Source organism: Acanthochromis polyacanthus, chromosome 10 (genome assembly GCF_021347895.1).
Source record: "Acanthochromis polyacanthus isolate Apoly-LR-REF ecotype Palm Island chromosome 10, KAUST_Apoly_ChrSc, whole genome shotgun sequence".
Lineage (NCBI taxonomy): Eukaryota > Metazoa > Chordata > Actinopteri > Pomacentridae > Acanthochromis > Acanthochromis polyacanthus.
This window is the reverse complement of record NC_067122.1, coordinates 5,064,804-5,080,268: the sequence shown is the minus strand read 5'-3', so window position 1 is coordinate 5,080,268 and position 15,465 is coordinate 5,064,804. Positions and strand designations below refer to the sequence as shown.

The window sequence follows — 15,465 nt, the reverse complement described above, 5'->3', positions numbered from 1 at the left end:
TTTAGGGTGAAGACAGGGGACACCTGGACAGATCACCTTTTAACTTACAAATTCACATCACACATCAGAAACCTGCTTCAAGTCAGAAACCTCAGTCATTAGTGACTCAGACCTGAATTTTAAACAAGATTACTAACATCTGTCTATTACTGTCTAAAGAACAGAGCTAAAATAAAGGGTTTCCTGTCTAGAGAAGACACAGAGAAACGTGTTCATTTATTTTCAGTAGGTTAGATTATTTTAATGGTGTCTTTACAGTTCTAAACAAGAAATCAATCAAGAAGCTGCAGCTGATCCAGAACGCTGCTGCCAGAGTCCTAACTAAAATAGTCTTGGACCAAAACACATCCTGTTCTTATTAGCTCCATATGAAGCATCCAGAGCCCTCAGGTCATCAGGGACAGGTTTACTGTGTGTTCCCAGAACCAAGACTAGTGAAGCAGCATTCAGCTATGATGCTCCCCACCTGTGGAACAAACTTCCTGAACACCTGAGATCTGCTCAAACTGTCGGCTCTTTTAAATCAGACCTTAAAACCAGATTGTTTACTGCAGCTTTCTCCTAGATGCTCAGTCTATTTTCTTGTCTTTCAATGCACTTATATTAATGTCTACTTCTACGTTTTATTTCTATGATTTTAATGCATGTCTATCGTTAAATCATTTTTCTGAATGCATTTCTTTGCCACTGTAAAGCGCCTTGAATTGCATTGTGTATGAATTGCGCTCTACAAATAAACTTGCCTTCTGTACTGTCTAGTCTGAATGCTGCTTTTTTATTTCACAAGGTCTATCTTCACATCCGTTGTTGCCGTTTTCTCGTGAGGCTAAAAAAGACGTTTCATCAAAATGCAAATCCCGTAAATGATCAAAATCGTGATTTTAATACCATTAATTATGCAGCACATTCCTGTCACTGTGCCAGGTGCAACACCACAGTCGATGGAGAATGAGAGAGACAGAGAGAGGTAGTCAATGAGAGGACAACAGAGAGAGGGACAAGTGACTATTGATCCTCAGCAGATGCTCTTTTGTGTGCGTCTATAAGTGTGTGTGTAAGTGTAAAGCAAATTCTGTTATTGACCCAAACTGCTGGATTGTTTTATAAGCTCATTTTGATCACTCTAAGCAGCAAGAGAGAGAAAGTTTGTTTCTTTTGGGGACAAAAAGTAAATTCCCTCCATGTAACCTGTTAAATTTCAGTATGTGGTTAAAGGTAAAGGTGAGTGCCGCCCTCTGATTACATGAAAGCACGACTGTACTGTGTGTGCTGTAACGTGAAGACTTTACCACTGCTGATCTCTGACATTTCAGCCAAGCGAACACGTGCACTTTTATACTTTTACGACCTCTCGCTGAAACTCAAGGTTGCTTCTGACCCACTATCCACAGGTGTTATGTAATATTACATCTGCAAGGCTAATTTGCAGCCGTTTTGCGGATCACTGGCTGCTAAAAAAAAACTACCCCCATTCAGGATATTTGCTGCATACATCTCCAGTTTGTCCTGTCTGTGCTGGTGTTCACCCGGTTTGAGAAACCAATCAACAAATCAAAGCCAGTAGGCAGGATTAGGAACGGGGAATATAATCTTCCTGTCCGGCACAGACAGAAACATAGCAACAGAAACATAAAAAAAAAAAAAGAACAGAAGAGGGTAATGCAGCTGCACAAGCAAACCCATAGAACTCTTAAAGCAGAATATTTTTTGAGAAAGCATTAAAAGACCTGTTCTCTCCACATGCTGTGCAGCTACCACAGCTTTCACGTTGATTGAAAGTGCCTCTGAGGGTAAAATGAATCAAAATACACTGCTGCTTCCCATGCACAATCCAGCTAACATGAGCAAGGGTCAGGAGAAATACTGAAGCAACACATATTAAGACTATTTGCTGGCTGAAAACACACCCTGTTGATATTTTTAAATGATCTTTTCACCCATTCCTATAACATCAGAGTTGGTTAAGCAAACAAAATTTATGGATGTAGTTGTGGGATGGGCCAAAAGCAAGATACACCAAAACTTGCTTTTACCTGCAGGATATAAAAAAAAAAAAAAGTTGCTCCACTGGCTCAGAACGGTGCGGGTCAGCACTTTGTTTGCCCAAAACAAAATCATTAATGTGGAGTATTTGCATATGTATATGACTTGCACGACTGACTTAGAATTTTTATTATGCAAACACCTTACAGTGCAAATTGTTCTTCTGCATGCTGCACTCTTAGTTTAGTTTAGTTAACAGGGACAATGTACAAACACATTAATCTTAAAAAGAAAAGATGCTTTGCACCAGATTATTGCTGTTTGCTAATTTCCGTCTGCAGTCCCTGGGCGGATACAACATATATAATGAATATAAAACAGTAAATTAAACAAATTCAAAAAATTAACCTTAGCTCATCGATAAAATACATCAGAATTACACATACATTTATATATAACTTATTCAAGATAAAATTATCAAAATGTATAAAACAAAAGTAGCAACAACAATAAAATCAAAACATTAAGTTACTAAATAAAAGAGAAACACATTTACTATGGACTAGTGCTGACATGTCTGATTATTGAGAATATGTGTTTTTAAAATTTTCTAAAATATTAATCACCACCTACACAAACAAAAAAAAACACCTGAGGTACAGCCACACATAAAACACCGTGTCTTCTGTCTCGTGTCTTAAAATCTCTCATTTGTCAGCTTTTCTATGTGCTTTTGTTTTGTCACTGTGCTCCATAGTCACACTGAAAATGAAAGTAATGACTTAGTGTCAGCACCTCGAGTGATATATTGTCCTGCATGTTCGACACCGAGAGTCTCCTGAGTCACTCAATATAAGGACCTCAGTGTTTGACCTCTTTATTGACTCTTCCTTGCAGTTCTAACACATTAACTCACTGCAGTTATAGATTAAAGCAGCACAGTGATAACAGGGATACTCAAAGACTTGTTACGACTGTAATAAGCATGTCTTCATTTAGTGTTGATATCAGCACATTATCCCAAAAACAGCAGTCGGTGCTCTAGGGATGGCCCCGCCACTGTACAGCGTTTCAAGGCTCTCAACTACTTTTATCGGATCGTTTTTGCTGTGCTGATCCATCAGGGTGAGGTCAAACGAGCTCCCATCAACCCTTCAAATATAACTGCTCCTAGCACACGAGTTCAAACACCACATGATCAGAAAGGAGTAGCAATGGGAGCATCTCGCTAACCGAAGTGTTCGTTAAGAAAAGTACTCAGAGAGCGCAGTGCCTCGTATCATTTCCAATAGATAAGTCCCAAATAGTTTTCAGCAGTGAATTTGTAGTAGGATCGCAATCATGTGATCGTTAGCAGGCAGCTGACGTAGTGTTCACTTGTCATAGCTACAGTGACCCATACCGCTATCGTGCAATGATACAGAAATCTATAACAAATCCGTATATAGTTGTATTTATATAGCGCTTTTATCCAAAGCACTTTACATGATACATCACATTCACCCATTCACACACTGATGGCGGAAGCTGCCATGCAAGGCGCTAACCACGACCCACCAGGAGCAATTAGGGGTTCGGTGTCTTGTTCAGGGACACCTCGACATGAGCAGGATGGGCCGAGGATCGAACCGGCAACCTTCCAGTTACAAGACGGCCACTCTACCCACTGAGCCATGCCGCCCCACACCAATCCGTGTATCCAGACTGTACATTGCATCCCTGAAAAAAATCTAATCACTTGGTCCTTGTGTCATTTCTGACCTTCCCTGAAAATTTCATCCAAATCCATTAGTCCGTGTCTTCAGTCCAGTTAAGTTACATGTGACTATCACTCTTGGTCTGTCTGTCTTTCAGCAACTGATTGGAATCTCTAATTCTTCTTCAGCATTTTCCTGATTGTTGGTATCATTTTCTTGATTCCCCATAAAAATATATATCGATATTAAAACCCTACTTGGGCTCTGATGCAGTCATTTATTTCTATCAATCTGTGAGCCGTCCCGCCCACAGCTCTACCTGATTGGTTAAACATCATATGCGATATCCAATCAACACAGAAGATTACAGGTTGTCTCTTTGAATTAAACATAAAAAGAGGAACTGCATTAAGGTTTTGTGTTGGAGTTATTTGTAACTGTGACACCAAGATTTTCATTTTTACTCCAAGTGTTTATTGGTTCAAATATCTGTTATTGGTCTCTTTGATTACAACATCTTGGTCAACTCCTAACACGAATCCAATCCACTCCAGCACCTAAATATCGTGTACCACTTGTAACTGAAGTTATTTAGCTAAACATGAAAACCCTTGCCCAGATATCATCATGACCAACAAATCTGCTAATTCTTTCCTTTTCCTTCAGAAAGATTCATCATTCAGTTCATTTTCTGCCACGTATCCGGCTCTGCTGTTAAAAATACCCTACCTCTGAGTTCCTCCTGTGCCTCCAGGGGGATTCTGAGGCATTCCCAGGCCAGATGAAGTATATAATCGTTCCAGTGGGTCTTCCCCCGGGTCTCCTCCCAACAAAACAAACTCCATAAAATGCCACAGCTAATGACAAATTCTCCCCAAGAGCTGCCAGAGCCCCATATGTCATCACAACATGTCTCTGCAATTTGCTGCCAAAGTATTTCACACTAACACGGAGCAAACACGAGCAAGTTCATGCTGACTTTTAAGAAGGGGAGAGCATCAAACTTTTGGGCGTTTCATTGGATAAAATCTGCTTTGTTTGTTAGTGCTTAGAGCATGAGGTAAAATGAAAATGAGGAGGAAGAGCAAACACAGCAGCATCTCGGTCCACATGCAAACACTGATGCACGCTCATACGCACGGCTTCTAAAAAATGCAACAGCGCAACTCGAGCTCCACAGCAAAGCAATAAAAGTCAATATAATCACAGGCACATCTGGAGAAGAGCCTCTCCTTGTTACGGTGTGGGACTAGAGTTTCACATCCACGACGCGATTCAACAAAAACCAGAGGGCTGCTGCTGCTCCGCATCTACTTCTTATTTGTCTCTTCTAAAATAAGACATCTTGTTATCCTGATGTGTGCACTCCAGGGCAAACGAGGGGTGTGGGCGAAGCTACAATTGTGTTCTGATGAACAAGAAGTGCAGGGAGAGAGGAGTCCTGACACCCACGACTCTGTGGAACTTAAACCTGAAGTAATTTGCCTGTGAAGCTGCAGAGAGCGTGGAAAGCTGTAATCCTCAGATCGGCACAGCAGATGACACGACGGCTCATACCTGCACCTTTGACCGAGGCATTCCCTACCTTTCTTGATCCATAAATATTACATAATGGGAGTAATCACAGCGGTTAGATAACTGCACAGTAAAAGAACTTGAGTACATGTGAAGTCTGAAGAGTTCATGGGAGAGCGGATTATTCTGATTGACATGTTATACACTTAATACCATGCAATGGAATTAAATAAACTGTCTAAACTTGTGTGTGTGTGTGTTTCAGTGATCTGACAAAACTGTAGACTGTAATTATTCAAAGTGAAGTTCAGTGAAAATGTTACAGATTCCTGCTTCAAATGAATGAACTCGGTGTTAAACTGATGGCTTTCTGCTGCATTTTTGTGAAAGAAAACAGCAGATTTCATGGTAGAATGAAACTCACAGAAATTCAAATAAAATGCATGAAGCTACAAAGCAGCCTGTGAGGAAACGGACAAACAAAACAACTCATCCCAAAAAAGCACCAGATGACTTTTACACACTGCAGCAGTCAGTTGTATAGTTGCTATAACTCTTAATCACTGCAGACCTTCCAATAAGCCAACATGATAGATTTTCCACCTCTGATCATTGTTCAATTACAGCCTCCTGTACACACAACATGCAATAGCTGACAGTACATCCATCCTGCAGAGCTATAGCCCTCCTTATTGATAAGTCACTGATTGATAGGCAAGGGTGAAAATCTGATGCATGGAAAAGTCTGGATCCAGAGCAAAAATCACTCAATGAGAAGCACACTGCAAACATATTTACACTGAGAGCAAAAGCAAACTTGAAGAACTGTCATTACTTAATGCATTAATACATCCTAAAACCCTGCATCAGTACCAAAGACATAACATAATGCCTCACATAGTGGCTGGAAATTAGAGATGATAGGTAATATGTGAATTTTCTTGCCATCCTTTTGGGATTTGGAACCCCACCAAGGTGACTTTAAACTCTCACATTTCAAATTACAGCAGCAACACGAACGTTTCCTTTTGATTTGATACACTTGCTTTATCTTCTCCACAGAGGTCAGATACACACACTCGGGTACACACGTGCTACAAAGACGCGCAGCAGCGACGATAAAGTGGGTTTAACTCACCATTTGTCGGTGCAGACCCCGGCTCCACAAAGAGTGTCACGACACTAAATCCCCACGAGTCACATCGTTCTCCGGTCCGGGGCTCAAACTGATAACCGAACCTGAATCAGAGAAGAGTACAACAGCCCCGAGGGTGGCTCTCGGGACTGTTCGCGGGAGTGAAATGATAAGCGGCGCGCAGCGGACGCAAGTGGGAACGTGGAGAGGGTGACCGTGCGCAAAAGGCGGTGCGCGCCCGGAGGCAGCGGGGTGAGACGGCGGCGGAGAGTGGGAGACTTCGGGAGGAGGACAGTGGAGGAGTCTCTTTGAGAGGGGAGGAGATTCCGCAGATATTTGGAGAGACTCGTGCGTCCAGACAGGACTGAGCGCAAACAGCAGCGGAGATGTTGCAGCTCTGCCTGAACTCTGAGCGGACTTAACCTGCTCCGGTCTAGTCCCTCCTCTTCAGCCCTGAAGAGAAGGAAGCATCCGTCCATCTCTCTCTCTCTCTCTCTCTCTCTCTCTCTGTCTCGTTTCGTCACTGACACACTACATTAGACTAATATGACCCATTCGGTTTGTTCCTCCTGCAGTGAAAGGCTTTACGCACATGCAGCAAGTCACCCTCTGACCTCTGGAGGGATCCATGCAGCATTGTTGATTTAACACTACTTCAAGGAGACAATCCTTCTTCTCCATGTGGCCATTCATTCATTTCGATCACTAATTAGAGTGCAGAGTAACAGTAATTAGACAACCAATACTGCCAGCAGCTAATAATGGACCGGGGCAGACTGTCGGAATTCTCTGTTCACTTTAATCATAGCAGCAGCTGATGTTTTGTGCAAAGATGCACATTCTTTAAAAACACGTTTTGGCTACAACATAAATTAAATTAATTCAACAGTTTGGATCAGTCTTTCTTTATTAATCCCCAAGGAAAAACTTGACTGTTCCAGCAGAAAGATAGAATCCCCACCTTCATAAATACAGATAAGTAAGCAAAAATGTGCAGCAAGTAAACAAGTAAACAATACTACTTTTTAGAGAGTATCCCCCATTGTATTTACTTAAAGTTGGGACTATAATTTTTTGAATTGATTTCAATTCAGACATGGATTTCACCTCTCCCAAAGAACAGCACAGTTCTTAGTAAACAAAATCTTTGAAAATCTTTTTTTTATGTGTGATGCTTTTCTGTTCAGATCTTGTATTTATTAAATCAATATTCAGTCATTAGAAAGCAAATTCTGAGTACAAATGTTCATGAGCAACTGTGATTGTTTAGTATTAAAATTACAAACACTTTTACAGTAACTTTCTGACATCCAGCTGCCAAATTACTGTAAAATTTACACTGACTTTTGCAATGTGTTTTTGTTATGGCAGGGATGGATTGCATCTAATTCAAAGTAAGACTTTGATTTTAGTGTATAAAATTTGTCTTTTTGTCTCTTTAGGTCAACTTCAGTGAGTTTCATCGTCTGCAGGGGATTGAAATTGAATTGAAACTCATTCAGGTCACTTTTTGCACATTTTATTTTCTCACAGATTTAATTTTAATGAGTTTTTGCCCATCAGTCTGAACTCAGAAACCACAATGACAAAGTGAAACGATGTTTAAACATTCAGAAACTTTGAATCTCTAAACTGCATTCAGATCATTTGCTGTTGCTCCAAATTGTGGTCAGGTGCATCCAGTTTGTTTAATTATCCTCAGGATGTGTTAAGAACTTGATTAGAGTTCACCTGTGGCAAACACAGCTGAATGAAGAGAGTTTAAAGAATATTAAATTCATAAGATTCCACCAAATCTCACTGCTCAATGTTTGCTCCTCTAAAGCTCAGGAGACAAAATTGTGATTCTTATTTTAGTTTTGATTTTATGTGATATGTTTCTCCTAAAATTCACCAGAAGATACAGGTAAGAAAGGAGCAGAACAATTAGCAACAGGAGTCATACTTGAGTTTTAAAGGAGATAATCCCCAACTTCAAATAATGGATCCAATTTTTCACAGTTGAGCTGCGTGTGAGCTGTATATGAGCTTTATTTTATACAAATATAATACAACCACTGCACTGAATTACACTGACAGGTTTTCCTAATATTTTGTCAAACTTATTTTATATAAATAAAGCTTTTTTTATAGCTTTTTTCTCAGCTCACATCTTCATTCTGTTGAGGAAAGCATCTCTCACAAACCGGCAAATCCAGAAAATATGAACCGGATGTGTTTCCATGCACTTGTTTTTCAGCATATTCTGAACATGCACATAAAATACGCCGAGTGTAAAGACTGGAAATGTTGTAAAATCTCAAAATGAAGCAAAAACGTTTATGTTTGTTCTCCTCCTTTCTCACCGATATCTCCTGGTGAATTCTAGGAGAAAAATATGAGAAATGTATCACACAAAATCAAAGCTAAAATAAGAATCACAGTTTTGTCTCCCAAGCTTTGAGCAGGAAGATTTTCCTGTGGGCACAAGAAGTTTGGGACCATCAGGACATTGAAACACGACTAGTCACACACACGTGAGCTGCCGTTTCATGTCAAAATGATGTCATTAAAATGGTCAGTTACTAGAAGAGTAACCAAACTGAGCCACTGAACAAGAAAGTTCTGAAAGGAATCCTGTTCTAGAGTGCAGTGACCTGAGACCAACAGCTCACCATTCAGGACGACAAAGCCAACAGCTCACACGATGCTGGACGGGGCTACAGGGAAAATCTGTGTCCTTGAGTGACCCAGACGAATCCCCAACTTTAACCAGAAAATGGAAGTTTATATACTTCCCATCCAGCCCGGCTGAGCTTGAGAGGATCTTCCAGGCAGGATGGGATAAATTGTCCAAATCCACACGTGCAAAGCCTATCGGGATGTATGCGGGAAGACTAAAAGCTGCTGTTGCCAAAGAGGTTTTCATAAAACGACTGAATTAACGGTGTGAATACCTCTGTGAAGAACAGACTTCAGTTGTGTTGTTCTCATAAATTTATAAAGATGTTTTCACGTTTTCACGTTGTCGTGTGGGTTGGACTGAAGAGGTCTGATGCTCTGAATCCACTCTGCATCTGATGTCTCACATAGTTACTAGAATGTCACCATAGATCACAACACCAGTGATGGAAATCTCAGTTTTCTACTGACTTTCAGCCAAAAACAATCTTTGATTTAAAAAAAAAAAAGTTAATGAACTAGAAAACACATAATTTAATGTACAATTGTAAATATGCTACCGCTCAAAAGTTTGGGGTCACTTAGAAATGTCCTTATTTTGAAAAGAAAAGCATTTTTTTTCACTGACAAGAGCATCAAATTCATCAGAAATCCAGTCTAGACATTGTTAATGTGGTAAATGACTATTCTAGCTGGAAACAGCTCATTTTTAATGGAATATCTCCATAGGGGTACAGAGGAACATTTCCAGCAACCATCACTCCTGTGTTCTAATGCTACATTGTGTTAGCTAATGGTGCTGAAAGGCTCATTGATGATTAGAAAACCCTTGTGCAGTTATGTTAGCACATGGATAAAAGTGTGAGTTTTCATGAAATAGTCTGAATTAGCCCAAACATTTGAACGGTAGTGTACATTGCATATAAATATTACAAATACTGTTAGCTGGTTTGAAATCATCTCATGCATCATTCCACTTTGGGTAGTTTCCAAAGGGCTTTTGGGTAGAAAGACAAATAAAGACAAAATCAAAATGAAGCAAATATATTTAACATCTGTTAGGAAAGGAAAGCATGAGGAAAATATAAAGTGTTTTATACCAGAAAGCTCATTTTTGATGGTGCAACAACTGGCTAAAGTCACTCCTGAGGTGAAGTGAGCAGATGTTCTGAAGTGCATCACAGTTGTGTATTTTCCACATCTACCTGGGATCTCAACCCTGGAACCTGTGAAAAGGAGAACCCTTGTTGAATTTCCTTCAATGGGTTGAAAAGTACAAGTTCTAATTCTGACCACACCCAGATGAGATGATAGAGGAAACAGAGTGTGGTAATGCCTGCAAAAACCGCCAGAAGGCAGTGCAACAGAAACGCCTCATTACAAATTTTTTCCCCCCATTTACCCTCAGTAGTTTGTGGCATTGCAGTTATTTATTTGTATCGACCAGCGAGCTCCCTGCTGGTTCCCTGATAGAATTCTGTGTGTGACTGAAATTTTATTTGCGGTGCCAGAAGCACTAAAAAAAGAAAACAAATTGTTTTGGGCATCCCTGTGGCTTTGGGGTAAAATGGTAAATAAAACTGCTACTTGCCCAGTTTGAATCTCGCTGGGAACCATTGTTGAATGTTTTTTTTTTTTTTTGTTATTGTCTTCACTCCACTTCTGCTATCCAACAAAAAAATGAAAAATGACTTCCCACAAACAAAATTTCAATCATTCGGAATGATCAGGAGACCTCACCATTTTCAGTTTAATTGTCGGTACAAAAAATGTTGTTCAAAGTGTTCAAAGACCGTTCGTCAGTAATTCGAGGACAGTTTCACTCCCAACTCGTCACAGACTGAGGCTTTTTATGGACCCTTTGGCTTCACGTTTAGACATACTAGGTACACTTTAGCATAACTTTTAAGTAGTAAACTAAATGGAAGTGAGAGAAAAAATGGCTTTGCACAGGACACAAACCCAGTCTCGCAGATGAAAGTCCTGCCAGTTTGAGTGTTTGAATGCATCAGTAAGATGTACACTAATCAGCCACAACATTATGACCACCAACAGATAAAGTAAATAACATAGATCATATTGGTACGATGTGGCATTCTGCTGGTAAACTTTGGATTTTGGCGTCCATGTTGATGAGACCCAAACAAACATGTAGCAGAACAAGCACACTCCTTACTGCAAATGGTGAAATTATGTATAAGTTAATCCAAATTGGTTTGTTTTGAACAGAAATTGTAATTGTAGTTGGTCTGTGGGGAATTAATTCATTTAAGGTGCTACTGCTGAGATGTTTCAGCTTCTTCCACTGACATTCAGAGCACGTCCATCAGGTTAAAATTTAATTTTCTTTACTTAGATTTATTTTCAAGACAACAAGAAATTGCTAACTCCGTGAAAGCCCAGTTGGCACCATAGGCTATATTTAAAACATGGGCATTTCCAGTGGTTCTGAAGAGTGAAGCTAACACAAAGTATCCTGAAATCTGCATTCTTTCTTCCAGCCAGCAGGGGGCGACTTCCATCGCAGTCACATTGTACAGAAGTCTAGAAGAAAATGATGAACTTCTGCTTTGATCCATTTCTCAAGAAACACTAGTGTCGAGACTTTTTGATGACAGCATGATGTTCATTTTGTAAATTTTGGTCCCATTTATAGGGAAAAAATATAACAAAGCAGTTGTTGCCTTGTGACTGAAGGCTCGTTATTTTGGTGTTCTATAATTCTCAGCCTTCGCTTAATTACATCTGGTTTCAAAACACCAAGACTGTAATGTCAAATGCCAAAATTTAGTCTTGAAGACAGTAGCCCACAAACCAGCATGTGATGTTCACTTTTATATACAGTCTACGGATGGCAAACAATATCTGAAAAATAAAGTTGAGGAATTTAAACCAGCTGGTTAATGTGAGTTTAGGGACAAGCAGTAAATGGCAGAAAAAGAAACAGTTGATGTGAAAATATATCCTCTTTCATTACAGTTAATTCACAACGACGTGTTTGTTTTATTGGTCAAGTTACACTAAAACACACTTCAGAACGATCCCTACAAATTACAACCCAGTGTTCCCATCTCAAAGTGAATTATTGAAAAAAACATGAAGGTAGCTCATATGATTTCTTTCCAGGTGAGCTATGTACTTGCCAAGCACAAAAAGCCATACAAGGAGCGAATACAAGATGTATTTTTGGGAGCAGCAGACTGACTATTTAACTATTTCACTAATAAATAAAGATTGCAATATGTTCCACAGTCACAAGATGTTCTGAACTGATGGCCGGTAATATGAAGGCTCAGACTTTGCCTCCCTTCAGTTCCATGAATTACTCACAGCTGTGCATTTTTATTTGCATGGTAGCTGGAGACGCGTCCAGAAAAAAAGTTAAAATTGAAGGGGAGGATGCTGACAACTCTTTCAAAGAGCTCTGTGGTGAAATGCTTGAAATGGGTCAAGTCAGGAATATCACAATGGAAATTGTGCAGTCAGCTGAAGAAGAGTGAGGCTGCCCACACTGAGCTACCGTTACATTGCGCTGTGAGATGGCTGAGTAGGTGGCTGCATCAGTTCAAGGACTTGGCATCTGAGGTGGAGAGTCACGGATAACCACGCAGACAGAAGCTCAACCTGCTCCATTCAGCAAATTACGAGTGTCAGTGTTGAATCTGACAGACTTTCTATGTGCTCAGGACCTGGATGTGAGTGATACTGCTTGTAAAATGGTGCACTTCTATTAATGGGCACTTCAGCTTTGGAAAAGAGAGGATAAACCTTCAGTAGAACTCATCTAAAAGTCAGAGTTGCACACGAACAGTTCGATGCTCAGCTGGACAACAGAAAGCAGCCTTAGATAAGAAACTGAAAAATACAGCTGAAAGCATTTTTGCTTTCATTTAGATGTGCAAACCAGCCTCCTATATATAAGCACCTTTACAACTGAATGCATTTAGCTTTGACCAGTTTATGAAGAACCAGCCAAAAGGTCACAATATAAAGCTGGACATCAGCAGCATCATCACTGTTGTCTCTCTAATTTGAGGTCTCTTGGGGATCTTTGCAGTACACCGTTTCCGTGTAAAGTCCTGCACGTCTTCGCCCTGGACATCTGTGACATGCATATAGCATCGTTTCGATCCTTTTTTAGTAACTTTTGAAGGCGGTTTCCTTGTCTTTCTTTTGTTTTCGTCATCTTCGCTGGTATCTGTGCTAGATACAGTGGACGCCATGTTGGGTGTTTATCTGAAACCACGGCAACCAGACTCTGCTCCTATTGGTCCACGTGACCAAAAACCGCTGCACGCACTGCAAATCCTAGTCCGCCCGTGTAAATATCACTACGCCACAGTAAAAAACGATCGACACAAAAACGCTAATTATTAAAAAATGACTGAAAACGGTGAGTAGGAACTTTTTTGGGGTACTAATTAGCAATAGATATATCTTATAAAGCAGAGTTCATGTAGATCCACTTGAGTGGAACGAACCAACACAATCTCGTTCAGCCAATACAGCCTATGAGGACAAACTCGTCATTAAAATTGAGATATCTTCAGTGGCATCTTCTACATCTCCTGCGTTCAGTTTGCACCAACACTGTGAATTCATGTCAAATGTTGGCTGTTTACATTCATCATTCAAGAGCTTGGGGTCATTTAAAAATGTCCTCATTTTTGAAAGAAAAGCTCTTTTTTTAAAAATAAAGATCATTTTGAATTCATCAGAAATACAACCTAGACATTGTTAATGTGGGAAATGACTATTCTAGCTGGAAACAGATTAACTTAAACAACAAACTCCAGCCTCCTCCTTTGCTGGTTGTCTGACAATGCTGCAAAAAGAAAGCTAGTGCATCATTACAGAATGTTCAAGCAGGGAGAACAGGGAAGCTTGTTATGAGGTTGCAGGAGAAACTGTCTTTTTTTCTGCAGTGACTCTGCATTTGTGTCTCTTCCACTCAGACACTGCAGCTGATTTCCGTATACCTCATCCTAAATAACCATTAACAAGATACTAAAAAAAAATCAAGTCATTCTTTTTGAGTGAGTTAATTTGATAATTCAGTCGACAGGAGACTTCAAGAAGGCAGACGGACGCCTGCGTAAGTGAATTTAAACGCCAGTAAGCAGAATTACTTTTACCGGTTTTGTTTCTAAAGATAGATTTGATTTACTAATATTTCTGTGTTGTGTTTTTGAATGATATCATTTTACCTCTTTACTCTGTCGGTTTGTGAACATTTATGATTTGGATCCCTGTGTTAGCGTCATAGTGATGGGTTTCAGGAGATCTGTGGTCTGACTGTAACATTTACTAAATAAAATTGGAAATAAAAGGTCTGCGTCATCTGTGCGTCATATCTGAAGGATGATGCAGAAAAATTTAAAAACTTAACATGTTGTTTTATCTCTTTCTGAGCATAAAATACTGCAAAAACATTTTTACCAGGGAGTACAAACTTCTCAGCTTTACCTTCTTTGCTTTATATTTTATTGAAGTTTAAATAAAAGTAAGCTCATTGCTGTTATCAGGTGTTTGGAACATAGAACATTTTAATCATTCAGGCAGCATGATAACACAAATATAGACCTTTCATTGTTGTCTAAAGAGTTAGTTGCAATATTGGTGCATTTTTCAGTAGAACCATTTGGTGAGCTCTGCACGAATCATGAAATGCAGCTAAACAACATGAACCTACACACACGACAAATGTCCTTGCAACATCAACATAGAATCTGAATTTGTCGCAATACAATGTATAATGAAATAGCATGTGACTAGACATGAATATATATAAAACAAGGACAATGTATACAAACTTTAGGAATAGTATATGTTCAAAAACTACAAATAAGTAAGGTAGCTTAAAGCTTGTACAGGATGGGCCGAAGTTTCCATACATGGGAAAATGTGTAATATATATTTTTGAATGTATCACATACCCTAAGATACGTTTGATGCTATCTTTGGGGGCACTTGAAAGCCATAGTGTATGAGGTGAAGTTACGAGACATAAGTCACCTCAAGGAACGTATCATCAACGCCATCGCAAGCATAACTTTAAGTGTGCTAATGCAGTGGAAAACCCGTATTAATATGTGTTTTTGAAACAGTGGTAATCATATAGGGCACATGATATAAATAAAAACGGTTGTCCAACATAAAATGTTTATTTTTCCTCTGTATGGAAACTTATGGCCCACCCTGTAGATGGGACTTGTATTAGTTCTGGCACAATAAAACTGATCATCGGCTCCTCATAACCAGAGGCTTCATGCAATAACAGTCCCACTCAGGGCTCCACAATGGAACCAAATGTTTGAGAGCATTTGTGCAAGTAAATCATAAAGTTGTTTTGGTGTTGCTGTAACTAGCAACTGCTAATGTGTTTGCTTTATTGGTAAAAAAAGTAATGTGTTAGCTGTACTGGTGCAACTGAAATTGCATATAACATGCAGTATAAATGCAAATCAGTGAGAA

At 39.6% G+C, this 15,465-nt stretch overlaps 1 protein-coding gene across 1 annotated transcript in view; it reads right to left on the bottom strand.

Moving 5' to 3' along the window:
- htr4 (5-hydroxytryptamine receptor 4) overlaps positions 1 to 6,769 on the bottom strand; it is a 232,801-nt gene extending 226,032 nt beyond the window's left edge. Inside the window, exon 1 of the mRNA XM_051954489.1 lies at positions 6,334 to 6,769. The gene's annotated coding sequence lies outside the window, so the exon portion shown is untranslated. The remainder of the gene's footprint in view (positions 1 to 6,333) is intronic.
- Positions 6,770 to 15,465: the final 8,696 nt, after the last annotated feature.